Source organism: Natator depressus, chromosome 2, assembly GCF_965152275.1.
Source record: "Natator depressus isolate rNatDep1 chromosome 2, rNatDep2.hap1, whole genome shotgun sequence".
In the NCBI taxonomy this organism is placed as follows: domain Eukaryota; kingdom Metazoa; phylum Chordata; order Testudines; family Cheloniidae; genus Natator; species Natator depressus.
In genome coordinates this window covers 194,357,091-194,373,404 of record NC_134235.1, presented here as the reverse complement: position 1 = coordinate 194,373,404, position 16,314 = coordinate 194,357,091, and the positions used below count along the sequence as shown (strand labels likewise).

Sequence of the window (16,314 nt, the reverse complement as noted above, 5' to 3'; positions counted from 1 at the left end):
ACACCCCCCCCCACAGCGCACCCTAACAGCTCAAAAAGCACAACGCCAAGAAAAAGAACACCTAAGCTATTATTTTACATAATCTCATGATTTTTGGTGAACCTGACTCACAGTTTTTGAACATTTGGGGTTGGCAATACTGTTCAGGGCCATAGGGAGGACAAAGAAGGATGCTTGTGTCTTTCCCCTGTGCGCAGGCTACCTACAACGCTGCCCTGATGGTTTGGCAGGCCACTATCGACCAGGTGCACTTGGGGCGGGGATTTGGCTCTACCTAAATCGTACATGTAGCCCGGGGGGAGAAAGGGGGGCGCACAGGGGTGCCTGCCGAATGAAGGGTGAGCTTCAGAGTAGTGGCTGTCCCGCCGTATCAGCCACTGCTTGCACTTGGATTTTGAAGAGCTCCTCTCTCCTAGGCTCCTTGGGCCGGATCCTCTCCCCCGGACCTTGGAAGTCCCTGGAACAGCAGGGCGCTTGGGAGCGAGGGACCAGCTCCCCGGCTGCTTCTGGAGGGGTGGGGCGCCGCTCAGCAAGCCGAGGGGGGCCCGCGGCCCCCCGCCCGAGCTCGCCCCGCAGGCCGGCTACGCGCAGCCGGAGGCAGTCAGAAGCTGCGGAACCCGGACGGCTCCGGCACAGGGGCGGGGCGGAGAGGGCGGGAGAAGCGGCCGCAGGGGGGGTCCTGTTGCTGCTGCCGCCGCCGCCGCGCTCTCTCAGCTCGCGGGGCGGCAACGGGGAGAGGCGAGCGCTGGCCGGCGGCGGCAGTAGCAGCGCTCGGAGCAGGCGGCGGCTGGAGCGAGCGCAGAGGTAAAGGGCGGGCTGTGGGGATAGACCCGGCCGGGCGGGAGTGCCGGTAGGCGGGCCATGCGCATGCTGTGCGGGGGGCTGGGGGTGGGTGCGGAGCGCGTGGCACCCAGGGGCAGTGGGGGAAGAGCTGATGGGGGTGGGTGTAGCGGGCATGCATCGCTGCTCCACGCTAGGTCGTGGGGACTGGCCCCTGCAGCTGTACGCTGCACGGACAATTAAATACCCCCCCCCGTTACCCCCACAGGTCAGGGAACCTTTGGGCTGTGGTGGAGGCTGGTTCTGCATAGAAGCGCTGCGTTCTTCGGCACCCCTCCTCTCCCGCCGCCGCCCCCCCGGCCCGATCCGCTCAGGCCACGGGCCCCGGTGACTTCGATAGGAGTTTGCCCCGGCCTCAGTGAAAGCTGCGTGAGGGTCTCCCAGGCTCGGGCCCGCCGGCTTGAGTAAGTGCATGGTGTGACCCTGAGCGCGTCCCGGAGCCATTCCCCAGGCGCGCAGGCAGCCTGAAGGGCGGCCGCGGCAGCGTGCGGGGCAGAGGCGTGCGGCTGCGGGGATATCTGTCTTACGTGTGCCTCGCTGCTCTCTGCTGGAATCTTTGCAACCGTTGCATGGTTGTGCTAGAACAGTGGGTGAGGAGCAAAGTTTGCAGCCCAGCCCCAGCCGCCTGCTCCAGGTAGAAATGGGCTTCTCTGGGGCTCTGTGTTGAGAGAGACAAGGTGGGTGAGGCGATCTCTTTCTGTTGGTGAGAGAGACCCGCTTTGGAGCCGCACAGAGCTCTTCTTCAGGTCTGCTTCTAGGTTTAGGGCAGTAAATCTCCCCCCCCCCCTCCCCCCTTGTCTGAAGTATCAGACCTAGGGTGCAAGGTCCTTGGTATATAACTTCTCAAGCTCTTAGGTGCAAAGCTTTGTGGGGCAGAAAGGGTGGGAGAGCTACGTTTTTTAGTGGTACAGCAATGTACCTGAGCTCCTCTGAGTTTGTGATTGCTGTTCACTTCTTGCTGCTGTGCTGTGTGCATTAAAAAGAAGCTGGGAGAGCTGTTTTTGGTCCAGATGGGGAGGCATTCTGAGTTTTGCTTTGGCTTATTGGAAACGTGCGGGTGACTTCTTGGGACAGCAGGGAGTTGTAAATATGGCAGTGTGCTGCGTGTGTGCAGTTTTGTTGTGTGGGGAGGGATCCCTGCATTTGCGGAGCCGCGTGTGTGCCTAATTGCTGGTAAAACAGCTGGAGTTGAAGCAGAATCGATCAAAGCGATGAAAGCGTTAACCAGACAGAAGAAGGTCACAGGTTCAAGAGCACCGTGGCAGTTGTACTTTTAGCCATCAGCAGCAGCACCGCGCTTGTGTGGAAGTTGCAGTTTGTACTGGAGGGACAGAGAGAGAGAGAGAGAGAGGAGCAGAGGTAACAAAAAACATCTTGCTTGGCTAGCTACTGTAATAGTCTATATTTTGTGAAAGAGATGTAAGCATTGAAACTTGTAGGAGAATAATCAAGATACGCTGCAGTGGCAATTAGTTTGATTATTTTGCAGAACTACTGTATTTGAGAGAGGAGTGGCAAAACAGAGTTGTAAACCGTCTGTTATTTTATTGCTACTGGGTTTAGATAATCCCATTAGACAAGTGTTGCACCTATTCCTGTGTTGTTTTTGACTGTCAGGGCAGAAGTGAAAGCAGTTTCTGCACAAATAAGAAATAGCTAAAATGAAGCTTTAAACAGGATTAAATGGGTTGTGTAACTGTGAATGGTACTAAAGTACTGTCAAGGCTATAAAATAGCCAGACAAAAACAAAGAAAAAAATAATTGTAACAAGAAAATGAAGGCTTTATAAGAACTTCAGTAATGAACACATAACAATTGATTGTATGATGCAGTAATTATTTTGGTATTTACACCATTAACTATTGTAATTTAACGTTAATGCCTTGGTATTTTATTCCTTCTCATTTGCAGACAAAAGCACATTTGAGACATCATCAGGGAGTAATTTGATAATAAAGTCATGAATAGAAAACACTAAACTATGCTCAGAACTCTTGCAACATAAAGCGTGGGGCAAACTAACTTCATTTGCTGTTTATTTGTCTTTTATAATTCTGTCTACCATCGTTTGCATAAATGAATAATTAAATTGTATACCACATCACTTTTTGGTGAAAACATACTTGATGTTTACATTTGTTCAAAAACTAAGAGTTTTTAGCAATGTTATCTATAAAAAGTGTGCCAAAGTATAATTTTAGAGAGAGCATACACATTTCATTTTACAAAATGTACAAACAACCACAGTGGAAATTAAATTTCCTTTAACCAGCCACTTATTTTATTCTCACTAATTCTGAACAATTTCTTATTTTAGTAAAACTAATTAATGGACATCATACTTGTTTTTCTGAATGAGGAATGTTTTCTACTAATTTTGCAAAGAACAAGGCAGTTCTGCAGTTAGCACAGCTTGTAGTTCACTGCTTTTGCCTTCTGGGTACTGCTCACACTTCATCATCATGGTAAATTCCCTAGACCTTTCAGTGGGATCAATTGTGTGGATAAGCCTATTCGGATAAGGGTCTGTAGGATCAAGTCCACTATCTGTAACAATGACATATATTTAGCAAGTGTATTATCTAAAGGCTCAGCAGGATTTATATTTTTCTATTTTCAAGGCTCTATGCTAGGATATGAAAATGTTACAATTATTTATACATCAAAATATTAATTTCTTATTAGTAAGTTTTTATTTTGATCAGGGTGAAATCCTGCCCTTTGAAGTCAATGGCAAAAGTCCCTTGGTTGCAACACACTTTATAGGAACCATTTATAAGAATTTGGTCTAATACAAATCTTGTTAAAGTGTAAAGTGTAACTACTACTACACTTATTTAATCTGTGATATTTTATTTATTTCTCTCTAAAAAATTATTGTAAGTAATTCTGAAATAAAGACATCTTAAATCAAGATAAGAGACCCCTGTTTAATACTAACTCAAAACTTTTTTTATGCTAGCAGGAGTGTGTTGGGTTCAGGAAATTTACCATGATAGAGTACAGTTGATACCCAAAAGAGTAAAAGTCAATGAGACCACTTGGGTCTATAAGGACTATTTATGTAAGAGTTTGCAGGCGCATGCCTACTAGTCATAACGTAATGCAGTATATTTTTTGTTGGGACTACTTGTGTAAGGACTTGTCTACATAGGAGAGTTATGCTAGTGTAGGCTAAGGTGTCAGTGTAAACCAATGCATTTATACTGGTATAACCCCCTGTGTGGGCACTCTTATTGGAGTATAAGAGGGTCTTCACTTATGTTGCTTGGGCAGGGTATTTAAGCTAAACAGGAAAAAGCCACTCATATTGGAATAAGAATGCCCACATGGGGGCTTATAACTGATTTATCTATATTGGTTAACTATATATTGGTTTACAGTGTTATAATTATGGCGGTATAACTGGTACAATCTTCCTTTGTAGATAAACCCTAAGAGTATATGCATCAGATGCATTATGTACTGATCTGATAGCCACAAAAGGCTCATTCCTTGGGTACTTATGCAGGCAAAACTGCCAGTGATGTAAATTTAGTCTGAATAAAGACTGCAAGATTAGACCTATGGATGACAAAATGTGCTGCCATTAGTGGGTTAGGCATGATGATCAGGTTTGTGACAAATTACATATTGTGAACCAGATTTTCATTTAAACTAATCCTCCTTTACCTCATCCTGGCTGTGTGCTCAGATTCTCAAACTCCCTTTATGCTGCCCTGGTAATGTAAAGGTGCCTGAAAGTGGGTGTGAATTACACACTTTAGGACCTGTTTACCCTGCCAGAGTGGTGTAAAGCAGCCTTTGTATAAATGAGAATCCCATCCTGTCAACTTAGAATAAACCAGAAAGAATATCACGGGCCTGATTCATCACTGCGCTGCTGCCACAGGTTCCTCCTGCTGGTGACACAAGCTGGGTGAGGTAGAAACAAGCTTTTGAGCTTCACAGAGCTCTTCTTCAGGTTTGGGAAATGTACTGAGTGTGTCGCAGATAAACACAAGGTAGAACAGATTGTTTAGCATAAGTAGTTAACACATATTTCAAGGGCTCGTTCAAGGTGAAGTGGCCTGCTAACATCTCTCTAGTCAATGGTGTAGGGGGTGGTTAAGTGGGTTATAGATTGTTGTAGTAAGTGTTTGAGGATGAGAACTGAGAGGTCAGGTATAGAGTGATCGCTTTGTGAGATGTTTCAGAGTAGCAGCCGTGTTAGTCTGTATTCGCAAAAAGAAAAGGAGTACTTGTGGCACCTTAGAGACTAACCAATTTATTTGCACATAAGCTTTCATGAGCTACAGCTCACTTCATCAGATGCATTCAGTGGAAAATACAGTGAGGAGATTTATATACACACAGAACATGAAAAAATGGGTGTTCTCATACACACTGTAAGGAGAGTGATCACTTAAGATGAGCTATTTACCAGCAAAGGGGGGGGGACCTTTTGTAGTGATAATCAAGGTGGGCCATTTCCAGCAGTTAACAAGAACGTCGGCGGAATGCGGGGGGGGGGGAACATGAGGAAATAGTTTTACTTTTGTAATGACCCATCCACTCCCAGTCTCTATTCAAGCCTAAGTTAATTATATCCAGTTTGCAAATTAATTCCAATTCAGCAGTCTCTCATTGGAGTCTGTTTTTGAAGTCTTTTTGTTGTAATATTGCGACTTTTAGGTCTGTAATCGAGTGACCAGAGAGACTGAAATGTTCTCCGATTGGTTTATGATCGTTATAATTCTTGACATCTGATTTGTGTGCATTTATTCTTTTACGTAGAGACTGTCCAGTTTCCTCAGACGTTCTTATTAACTGCTGGAAATGGCCCACCTTGATTATGACTACAAAAGGTGTTCTTCTCCCCACCCCCCGCTCTCCTGCTGGTAAATAGCTCATCTTAAGTGATCACTCTCCTTACAGTGTGTATGAGAACACCCATTTTTTCATGTTCTGTGTGTATATAAATCTACTCACTTGTATTTTCCACTGAATGCATCCGATGAAGTGAGCTGTAGCTCACGAAAGCTTATGCGCAAATAAATTGGTTAGTCTCTAAGGTGCCACAAGTACTCCTTTTCTTTTTGTGAGATATGTTCTCCCACAGGTGAAATGGTGTTTTTGTTTTTGATCATGTTTCTGTGTGAGTTCAAGAGCATAGCGATTGTCTCAGTTCATCCATGTAGTTGTTACTGGGGCATTTAGTGCGCTGGATGAGGTGTATCACATGTTGTGATGGGTATGTGCATGATCCATGGATCTTGAAAGGTGCGTTTTGTGGGGTGTTGATCGTTGTAGAGCATCTCTCTAATATCCTGTTACCAACATGGCTACAACAACAATCCTCTTACTGGAGTCACTCTTGTTTTCCATGGATTTACAATAGTATAAAACTGTAGTAACACAGTAATGAATTAGGCCCATAGTGATATTTCAATTTCTTGTGTGAAATATTGATATTTCCTAGATTGTAAGGGTCTAATTCTCCCCTGCCTTGCACCCCATTTACACCTGGAAAATCATACCCTAAAGAATTAAAATGCTGCCACTTTCACATGTGATTCAGGAATATAGGAAATGCCCTAGTGAATCAGACCAGGTGGTTCATCTATTTTGGTATCCTCTCTCTACCACAGGAAGGTGTCCTGTAGTGGACAGTTATGGAATAATTTGAGCATTGGAGAAGTTTCTTTGTAGCCCCGTCAGTTGGTAGCTAGCTTATGCTTATGCCTTGAAGCATGAAGGTTTACGTCCCTTCTAAAAAAATCTTTGCTCACATTAGGTCTGTAAATGTCTACTCCTTTTCTGAATTCCTGTAAGCTCTTGGTCTCTTGGGACAATGAGTTCCATAAGTTACTTATCTGTGTTGAATTTCTTGCCTTTCAGTTCCACTGAATGTCCCCTTCTTTTTGTATTAAGAGACTGAATATATCTGAATGCCCTAATGTATCACAAAATGATTGAATTATTATAGTAAAATACATGCATATGCTTTGTATAAAAACAAACAGTATTTTAACCCGTAGTTGAAATTGGGAAAAGAGTCACAGTTTAATTTCAGTTGTTTGTTTGTTTCTGTGTTAAGTATTCTAATTAAACATTCTCTACTATGGAAAGCAATACTTAGGAGTCCCAAGGTGCTAGCAAAGTGTCAATGAAATTATCTCTTTCCTTCAAAGCAATGTGCAATATGCACTTTGCAGTATTTGGAACCCTTTAGAAATTGAAGACATTTAAATTTTTATTCATTACAATCCACACTTAATATTCAAAGTAGCTAGGCAAACTGGAAAAACATTGAACAATGTTAGCAGATACAGAAATAAAAAGAGAGACTGAGGCATACTGGAAACAAGCCAAATGGTTGTGAAATACAGTAAAGAGTAGAAAGTTTGTAGATTAGATAAAACATTAGATGCCATTTATTGTTTTGAAGCAAGAAATATTAATGAAAACAAAAGTAACTTAATCTCTGATAAATGATTTTGGTTGTTGAAGTAATAGTTTTATCTGTTTTCAGTTTGTTTTCTAAATTAAGTTAAATTTTCTATACAACTGACACCTTCTTTGAATTGTGTTGCAATGCGTTTAATATTGACCCATGCTTCTGTAGCCATGCATAAGTGAGTATGGCATTAGTGTACAACATTAATACTCTATTTCAGTGTCTTGATCAAGTTGTGTATTTTTCAAGTAGATTGTACAGCTCTGTGTACTCCATTTTCCAGAGTAACACAGTAATGTCCATAGGGCTTAGAAAAATTATGTGAAGAATATATATACATTTGGAAGTTTGTGTCTGTCATAACCAAACCAGAAACATACTATCTCAGACCCCAGTCCTGCAAACCTATGAGCGGTTCTTTACATTATGTGTCCCAGTGAAGACAATGGGACTACTCACAGTGGATAGGGGCCAAAATCTATTCTTTCGCCCCACAGGTTTATTTAACTGAAAGTTTCCTTTACAGGTAAATTGGTATGACCTAATTTACTAAGTGTCTATACATCCATGGGAATAAAGATTATAAATTAGACTAGGCTACTAGCTGTCTCCAGACAAAATAACTTAGATATAATTCAACATATGTCAGGTCTAAAGTGACACATGAAATGGACATGTGTTAATTCAGTATCTTTAATTTTTTTTCACTTGCTGGTTTTGGCTATTTCAGTTGTATGTGTAATATCAATATGAAGTGCCTGGTTACTATTCTGTGAATTAAAATGGCCCATTAGAGTTAGCCTTTGATGATAGTGAATGGCAAAAAAATGAGTGGAACGGGCAGAGAAAGGAGAAGAAAGAAAAAGACATGACAAAGTAAAAATGTCAGGCTGGACTAGAGAATCTTTAGCTTTCAGTATCATTGTAAGAGCTATATACACACAATGAGTTCTGTTTTCCATATTCTCACCCCATGTACTACATAATTGGCATCTAAGTATTTTAAATTATATTGCTAAAGATTTCTTTGAAGTTGGATGTGTCTGTAATATGCAGAGATTTTATCTATATCTCACACTGCATATGTTTGTGTATTATAGATGTAGACCTACAGATATATATTGTCTCCTACATTATTAGGTGGAATCCTACATCTGTTATAGAGAGAAATGTTGAACCTAAATAATAGAATCCCCTTCCTTCAGACCCTAGAGAATCCCCTGTGTGTAAACTCCATGTAGTCATGATTCTATGGGTTGTGGGGCACTGGCAGGGCAGATGCAACAGAACCGCTCTGTGCAGCAGCAATCTCTAGCAAAATAGCGGCACACACAGGTTACAGATAAACGCATGATCAAATCAATTTTCACGTATAGAGAATGCCCTGTAAAGCCTTGTTTCCCAGCTCCCATGGATCTCGCAGGCCGAGGTGAGGTTACTTTGTGCCTTGTACTGCTGGGTATAAGGCTCTGCTACTTATCCGAGGTTTCGTAGAATCATAGAATATCAGGGTTGGAAGGGACCTCAGGAGGTCATCTAGTCCAACCACCTGCTCAAAGCAGGACCAATCCCCAGCTAAATCATCCCAGCCAGGGCTTTGTCAAGCCTGACCTTAAAAACTTCAAAAGGAAGAAGATTCCACCACCTTCCTAGGTAACCCATTCCAGTGCTTCACCACCCTCCTAGTGAAAAAGTTTTTCCTAATATCCAACATAAACCTCCCCCACTGCAACTTGAGACCATTACTCCTCGTTCTGTCATCTGCTTACCACTGAGAACAGTCTAGAAGATCCATCCTCTTTGGAACCCCCTTTCAGGTAGCTGAAAGGAGCTATCAAATCCCCCCCTCATTCTTCTCTTCTGCAGACTAAACAATCCCAGTTCCCTCAGCCTCTCCTCATAAATCATGTATTCCAGTCCCCTAATCATTTTTGTTGCCCTCCGCTGGACGTTTTCCAATTTTTCCACATCCTTCTTGTAGTGTGGGGCCCAAAACTGGACACAGTACTCCAGATGAGGCCTCACCAGTGTCAAATAGAGGGGAAGGATCACGTCCCTCGATCTGCTGGCAATGCCCCTACTTATACAGCCCAAAATGCCGTTGGCCTTCTTGGCAACAAGGGCACTGTTGACTGGTTGATCAGGATGAGGCCAAAATGGACTTTAAAAACTTTGATCCAATGCAGCTAGGAGTACAATGACTGGGCAAAACATTACAGGGGAATCTGTTTTAGCCATTTGGAAGTTCAGCTGAATACAAAAGGCCACTACAATTTTTAATTTTTAATGCTTTTCTTCCACAGGGCAGCTTTGGCCCTTGGGCTGAAGCCCATTGAGATTCTGCAACAAAATATGCTTAGTTGACTATTTGCTTACATGAACTGGCACCGTCCTCTTTTTCCCATCTCTAATCCTCCTCCCTTTGCCTTCCCTCCCAACAGATGCACAAGTTTGCCTTGTCTCTAGATTCCCTGCAGTTCTCTGTCTATTCAGTGGACATGTAGAGGCCACTCCATCAGAATATTATTCAATCCATTCCTTGATACCATAATACCTTAGAAACCTGTTTGTCTTTCTGCAGGAGGGTATGATTGAGCCCATAATATCTGTGTATATATAGATAGATGTTATAAAATTAAAGATTATTAGGGAATTTCATTAAACAAACAAAAAACCCAGCCACAGCTAATAAGAAAGTCTGCTTTTTAAGTTTTCCATCCAGAGATCAAAGAAAACTCAGAGGAAGTTACAGATCATATGTCTTTTTTTATTCTTTATGAGGTCAAACACAGGAAGTTGTATGGCAACGTTCAAAACCACATTAATTTTCTTTTCTTTCTGCATGTTTTTCACTTCTTCACTTCAGTTTTAAAAATACTGTCCTGGAGAGATCTGTGCTTATGTACAAAATTTCTTGCCTTGGATGCTTGTATGGGGCTTCCATTGACTTCACTGGAAGTTAAATGCCCTAGACCAGTGGTTCTCAAACTTTTTTTTCGTGGACCACTTGAAAATTGCTGAGGGTCTTGGCGGACCACTTAATGATCTTTCCAAATGTTGTTTGTACCATTAGTTAACTATTGTAAAGCACTTTGGATAAAAGCGCCAAATTAAAAAAAATGTAATTAACTTTTTTTGTTCTACAAATAAAAGCACACAACTCATATTTTAATATTGGTAGTCTTACCTTTCTAATGCAATAGATGTGGGGTCTCTTCCCTGCTGCGGTAGCCCCCGAGCTGGGGCTGGGATGGAGGGGGGGGTGTCTCTCCCACGCCACAGTAGCCCTCGAGCTGGGGCTGGGACGGAGGGGGGTGGGTCTCTCCCCGGCTGCGGCAGCCCCTGAGCTGGGGAAAGTCACCTTTCTCTGGCCACCGTAGCCCTGCACGTCCCAAATTCCCCCCCACCCCCTCTTCTCACCCCACTGTCCTCTCCTGCCTACCCCCTATTCCTCCCAAGGCCGCCACCCTCCCCTTACATGTGCGTCTTCTCCAAGGTCCAGGAACCTAATTAGTAGAACCATGCCTGCATGTGGTGGGTGGGCCTTCATTCTCTCTTGTGCGGCCACCCAGGCGTGCACCTTAGAGGGAACTAGGACCACCTGAATGGAGCTCAGTGGTCCGTAGACCACTTTTGAGAACCTCTGCCCTAGAATGTCTTCATGAGTTAGAGATGACCAAATAGCTGATAAGCCATGAGAATAATGAACTTTATTATATTCAAACAAAAAAGTATCTGGATAATTGAAGGAGTGTGTACTGCATATATGGTCCATTCTCCAAAGATGCTGCAACACAAGGCAGTGTATAATGCTCCTGGGCAATGAGTGTGATTTTTCTTATAGTCTTCCCATTTAATTCAGTGTAAAATATATGTAGATGGGGGAAAATGCACACACAAACAATATCACACTTTTTAGTACATATAGTACGTGACACTGTACAGAATTACTGGAACATAGGTTAAGTATATTAGGCATCTTCTTAGAATATGCGCAACGTGCTCAGGTAGTACATGACCAGGATTCATCACCGAATTTGGTCGGCTGGTTGGATCATTAACTTCCCCATCCCGGGCCAGGTGCTGATTGGGAATGCAACGTGAACACTGATCTATGGCCCCGATGTTAGGTATGATTTGGGCTGAAAGGTTGGGAATCCAGGTCAGTTTTTCAGAAAGACCGAGAGTGACAAAGGAAGTTGTTACTCTCGCCTGATTGCATTGTAAGTAGGTGCCTTTCATGGGAGGCTGTCGTTTTAGCGTGATAAATCTTCTGTGCAGAGTTCCTCATTATCTATGGACCGGATCCTGCCAGGCCTTTCTGAGGATGTATGCTAGGCCCAGGGAGGGGGCTCAAGGATTCTTTCCAATGCCGTTCCTTCCCTTACATAGCCTTTATAAAGACTAGGGTGAACTGCAGTCTTTACTCTGAGGGATGCAGAAGCTTCAGTTTCTCTACTCCCCCAAACTGCTCTCCTGCCTTGGCTCATTGAATGGGACTGGCACATAAAGGGGAGCTGGCTGCATCCCATACTGGGATGTATTAGTGGGCATGTTTTTCCTATGTGCATGGGGAGTTCCCAAAGGAAAACTGACTTTTGGTGCCCCCTCTGGGAGGGGAGAAGGGGCTGAAGCTCTACACTGCCCCTTACTGTGAGCTGTGCTTCTTTAAAATTATTGTTATCCTTAACAGTATGTGTTCCAGAGCATTGCTGACCCCAGGTCAGTAATGCACATTGCAAAACATAATACCAACTGTACATATAAAATGATGGGGTCTCAATTAGCTGTGACCACTCAAAAAAGAGATCTTGGAGTCATTGTGGATAGTTCTCTGAAAACATCCACTCAATGTGCAGCGGCAGTCAAAAAAGCAAACAGAATGTTAGGAATCATTAAGAAAGGGATATATAATAAGACAGAAAATATCATATTGCCTCTATATAAATCCATGTTATGCCCACATCTTGAATACTGCTTGCAGATGTGGTTGCCCCATCTTAAAAAGGATACATTGGACTTGGAAAAGTTTCAGTAAAGGGCAACAAAAATGATTAAGGGAATGGAATGGCTGCCGTATGAGGAGAGATTAACAAGACTGGGACTTTTCAGCTTGGAAAAGAAACAACTAAGGGGAGATATGATAGAGGTCTATAAAATCATGACTGGTGTGAAGAAAATAAATAAGTAAGTGTTATTTACTCCTTCTCATAACACAAGAACTAGGGGCCGCCAAATGAAATTAATAGGCAGCAGGTTTAAAACAAACAAAAAAAGGAAGTATTTCTTCACACACCACACAGCCAACCTGTGGAACTCCTTGCCAGAGGATGTTATGAAGGCCAAGACTATAACAGGGTTCAAAAAAGAACTAGATAAATTCATGGAGGATAGGTCCATCAATGGCTACTAGCCAGGATGGGCAGGGATGGTGTCTCTAGCCTCTGTTTGCCAGAAGCTGGGAATGGGCAAAGGGATGGGTCACTTGGTGATTACCTGTTCTGTTCATTCCCTCTTGGGCACCTGGCATTGGCCACTGTTGGAAGACAGGATACTGGGCTAGATGGACCTTTTGTCTGGCCCAGTATGGCCGCTCTTATATTTTTAGGTGTTCAAAACCATGAGTCATGGCCCCCCAAATCATGAGACTGGCTTCAAAATCATGACATTGAAGAAATTTGGAATTCTTTTGAGTTACTTTCTGGCTTTTGAGTCTTGGGTTACTTTCCAGTCACATTTTCAAGTTTTTCTTCACAACCACAGGGGTTAGAAATGTGCTTTTCTTTTTAAATGAAAGCTGAGGTTTTCTTGTAATTACAACATTTGTGGAGCTGGGGCTTTAAGAGAAACACCAAATAGCGCTAGATTTACAATAAAATCATGGGAGTTGGCTGCACTGAGATTAACCAGATTTGTGGTTTTATGAACATCCTTCTGGGTTTTTTCTTTGTTGGCTGTTGTTGAACCTGGTGCCTTGTTGATATTATTAAATAGAATATCAGTGACTTGGTGTATTCTGTGGCATGTCAATAGAGAAGTGTTATCAAACCAATCTTGTCTGTCTCAAGAGGTGGGCTAGGAGGCAGAGCACTTCCGTTTGTTCAACACTCAGCTTAGTTTCTCAGGAAAAAGCCTATTTAAAGATAAGAGAGAGACCTTTGTGAATGCAATTGCTGAATGCGTAGTAAAGTCTGAGCTAAAGCGGTGAAGGTGCTGGCACGGACAGGAGTTTGGGACTAAAGAGAGGGAATGTACAGTTCTATTTACTTTTAGCCCGCTTGCCCTGTCTGTTGGCTGAGTCAGTGAAACAGCAGTGCATTTATTTATGTTGTTTAACTTCATTTTTTAAAAGGTGAAATTCTTTTATATCCTCGATTCTGCTGACAGGTACCTTGAAACCCCCTTCAGCTGTGGGGAAAGCAGCATGTGTTAATGTGGATTTTGATGATCGTTAACATGCGCTAAGATTTCCTGCGTGGTTCACAGGGCTATTCCTCTAGCCTGCTCCCTCCAAAATTGTGAAGGTGAAATTGCCTCAAACACCTGTAGAGGGTATTCTGAGGGGTCAGGAAGGAGAGGGGAGCAAGGGTACCACTGAGCTCTTCGTTTACTTTTACTGTGGGTATGTTGGACATGCTTAAAATCCCTGCCATATTTTGTTGGAGTTCAACTCTAACAGTTCTTTCCTTTTCCAGGATTTTAAACTCTCCCAAGTACAAGAAGTTAACTCCAGAGTCAACTTCCCAGGGACTTGCTTCCAGTTCCCAGGTGCGAAGGTAGAATTAAAGAGGTAAGTTAGGATTTATTTTCAAAATCCCTTGGAAATAGTTACAGTCATAATTGGTGACATGCCCTTTGCAAGGCAGCTCTTGGTACATTTCCTCCTGTAGAGCCATTCTGTCCGTGACAGGAAGCTGTCAGCCAGAAAGATACGGAAATCTAAAAGAGTGGATTTGTTTTGAAGAGTTAGCAAAAAGTTAACAAAAAAAGCACTGCACAGGGGAAACACCAATGCAAACTGTATCCGCTGAGCTCTCTAAAAGCAAAAAATGCCTCACTGTTGGTTTACACCCACTTTACATATTATACTTTGAAAATCAATAGGAAATAGTTGTACTGTATGTTGATAAGAGTGTGTTTTTTTCCCTACAGATAAAAGTAAGCTTGAAATAACTACACATTTAGCAACAGGTAATGTCACTGGAAATAAGAGAAACATTTCTGAATGTGAGAATTAACAAGAATCAACAAGAACTCCTATTGCCTATTACTCAGTAAGGCAAGTTCCCATTGCCTGTGCAAAACCCAGGGGACCTGCATAATGGTTGGAGGGGACAGAATCCCCCTCCCACCCAAACCACATCCAGTGCACAGAACAGTCAGCTACTCTGTAGCTGTTCTCCGCAGCCTCTGAGCTGTAGCAGTGGCTGTGGTTCTCTTCCACCCTCTACTCATGGGCATTACCTAGTGAAACAGTATAGTTTGTAGACCACTGGCCACCATCCTTGCCACTCCTATTCCCCATCATGAATCTTCATGGTGGGCAGGGGCCCAGGAGGCCACTGTTCGTGGGCTGTCTGTGTGCAATGGAATAGTTGTAGTTCTGCTGCCCTTTGAGACTCGGCTGACAGTACCGTTGTGGTCAGGGGGAAGAATATGATTTGCCCCAAAGATCTCTGTCGTGTATTGGTCCTGTTGCTTGGTGGAAAGAAGAGAGTAGGGAGCCTTCTCTTTCTTGCACTAGAAGGCAGGCAGGATTTCTTTGAGCTGGGAGGCGGGCTTGCATACACATCCCCATGGGAGCATGGTCGAGGGTTAAGATATACATCCAGTCCTCCAGGCTGCCTAGTGAATATTGTGCATTCAGCAGAGTGTGCCAGCTGGCAGTGGTTGAGGAATGCATGCTGGTCTTGCTCATGGTAGCGCAAACATGCTCCCTGCTCTGTGTTTTTGGCAACTTTGCACTAGCATTGTGTCTCAAGTGCCAGTTGCATGTCCTCCTTTCTTCTGCCTAAGCATGTCCCATAAGAGCGTGATTTAGCCTAAATGAAAACAAAGTAGTTTTACATGCCTCTATTTTTCTGTTAGATCAAATAACATGTGGACGGCAATAGACCTCTCGCTTTCAAAAATCAGTTTTCCTGAAATGTCTGTGATGTTATTGCCACAGTGGGGGGGGGGGGGGGAATGTTCTTTGATAATGATGTATATAAACAAGGTCCATTTACTACACGGCAAGTTGGACCTAAAGTCTGAAAGATCCCTAGGTTTTGGTGCCTGCTGGTAGAAATTCGGTGGGAGCTTCAGTGACATTTTAAAAATCGAGGCTTTATTAAATTAAAGCTGAAACGGAATAATACTGTCAGTAACAGCCTGAGAGTCATTTTTTGATATTAAATTCATTTCATTTAATACTGTACCCACAATTTCAGTTTCCAGTGTGCCACAGAACCCTTTGTGAAAAATACTTTACTGCACTGTAGCAGGCGTCAAGGGGGGAAGTTGGAGGGTTTGGCAGCTGGGAAGGCACAGTATCTGGACATATCTGAAAAATAACCTGCAGTGAAATTGTTAATCGTGTTAACTAATTTAATATTTGGAGTGTTGTTATAATCATGTCTGTCCCAGGATATGAAAGAGACAAGGTGGAGGAGGTAATATCTTTTATTGGACCAACTTCTGATGGTGGAAAACAAGATTCTGAGCTGCTCAGAGCTTTTCAGGTCTGGAAAATTTTGTCTAGAGCTGAAGAAGAGCTCTGTATAGCTCGAAAGCTTCTCTCTTCCACCAACAGAAGTTGGTCCAATAAAAGACATTACCTTCCCCACCTTGATATTTAATGGTCATCTTTAGGTTTCATAGTTAACATCCCTTTGTAATGAAGGGGGCAGCCCATGCCTGTGAGTTACTTTAGGCTTTCTGCAAACTCAGGAAGCCAACATTGCATCCTTGTATGCTCTGTTCTTATTTTCCAGGCTATTTTCACAACTATGAGGGCTAGAATCCAAAAACTTTCTAATTTTCATAATCAAAA

General features: G+C 43.0%; 1 protein-coding gene across 1 annotated transcript in view; it reads left to right on the top strand.

Moving 5' to 3' along the window:
• Positions 1 to 669: 669 nt before the first annotated feature.
• RARB (retinoic acid receptor beta) overlaps positions 670 to 16,314 on the top strand; it is a 497,859-nt gene continuing 482,214 nt past the window's right edge. The window contains exons 1-2 of the mRNA XM_074945645.1: positions 670 to 804; positions 13,976 to 14,070. The gene's annotated coding sequence lies outside the window, so the exon portion shown is untranslated. The remainder of the gene's footprint in view (positions 805 to 13,975; positions 14,071 to 16,314) is intronic.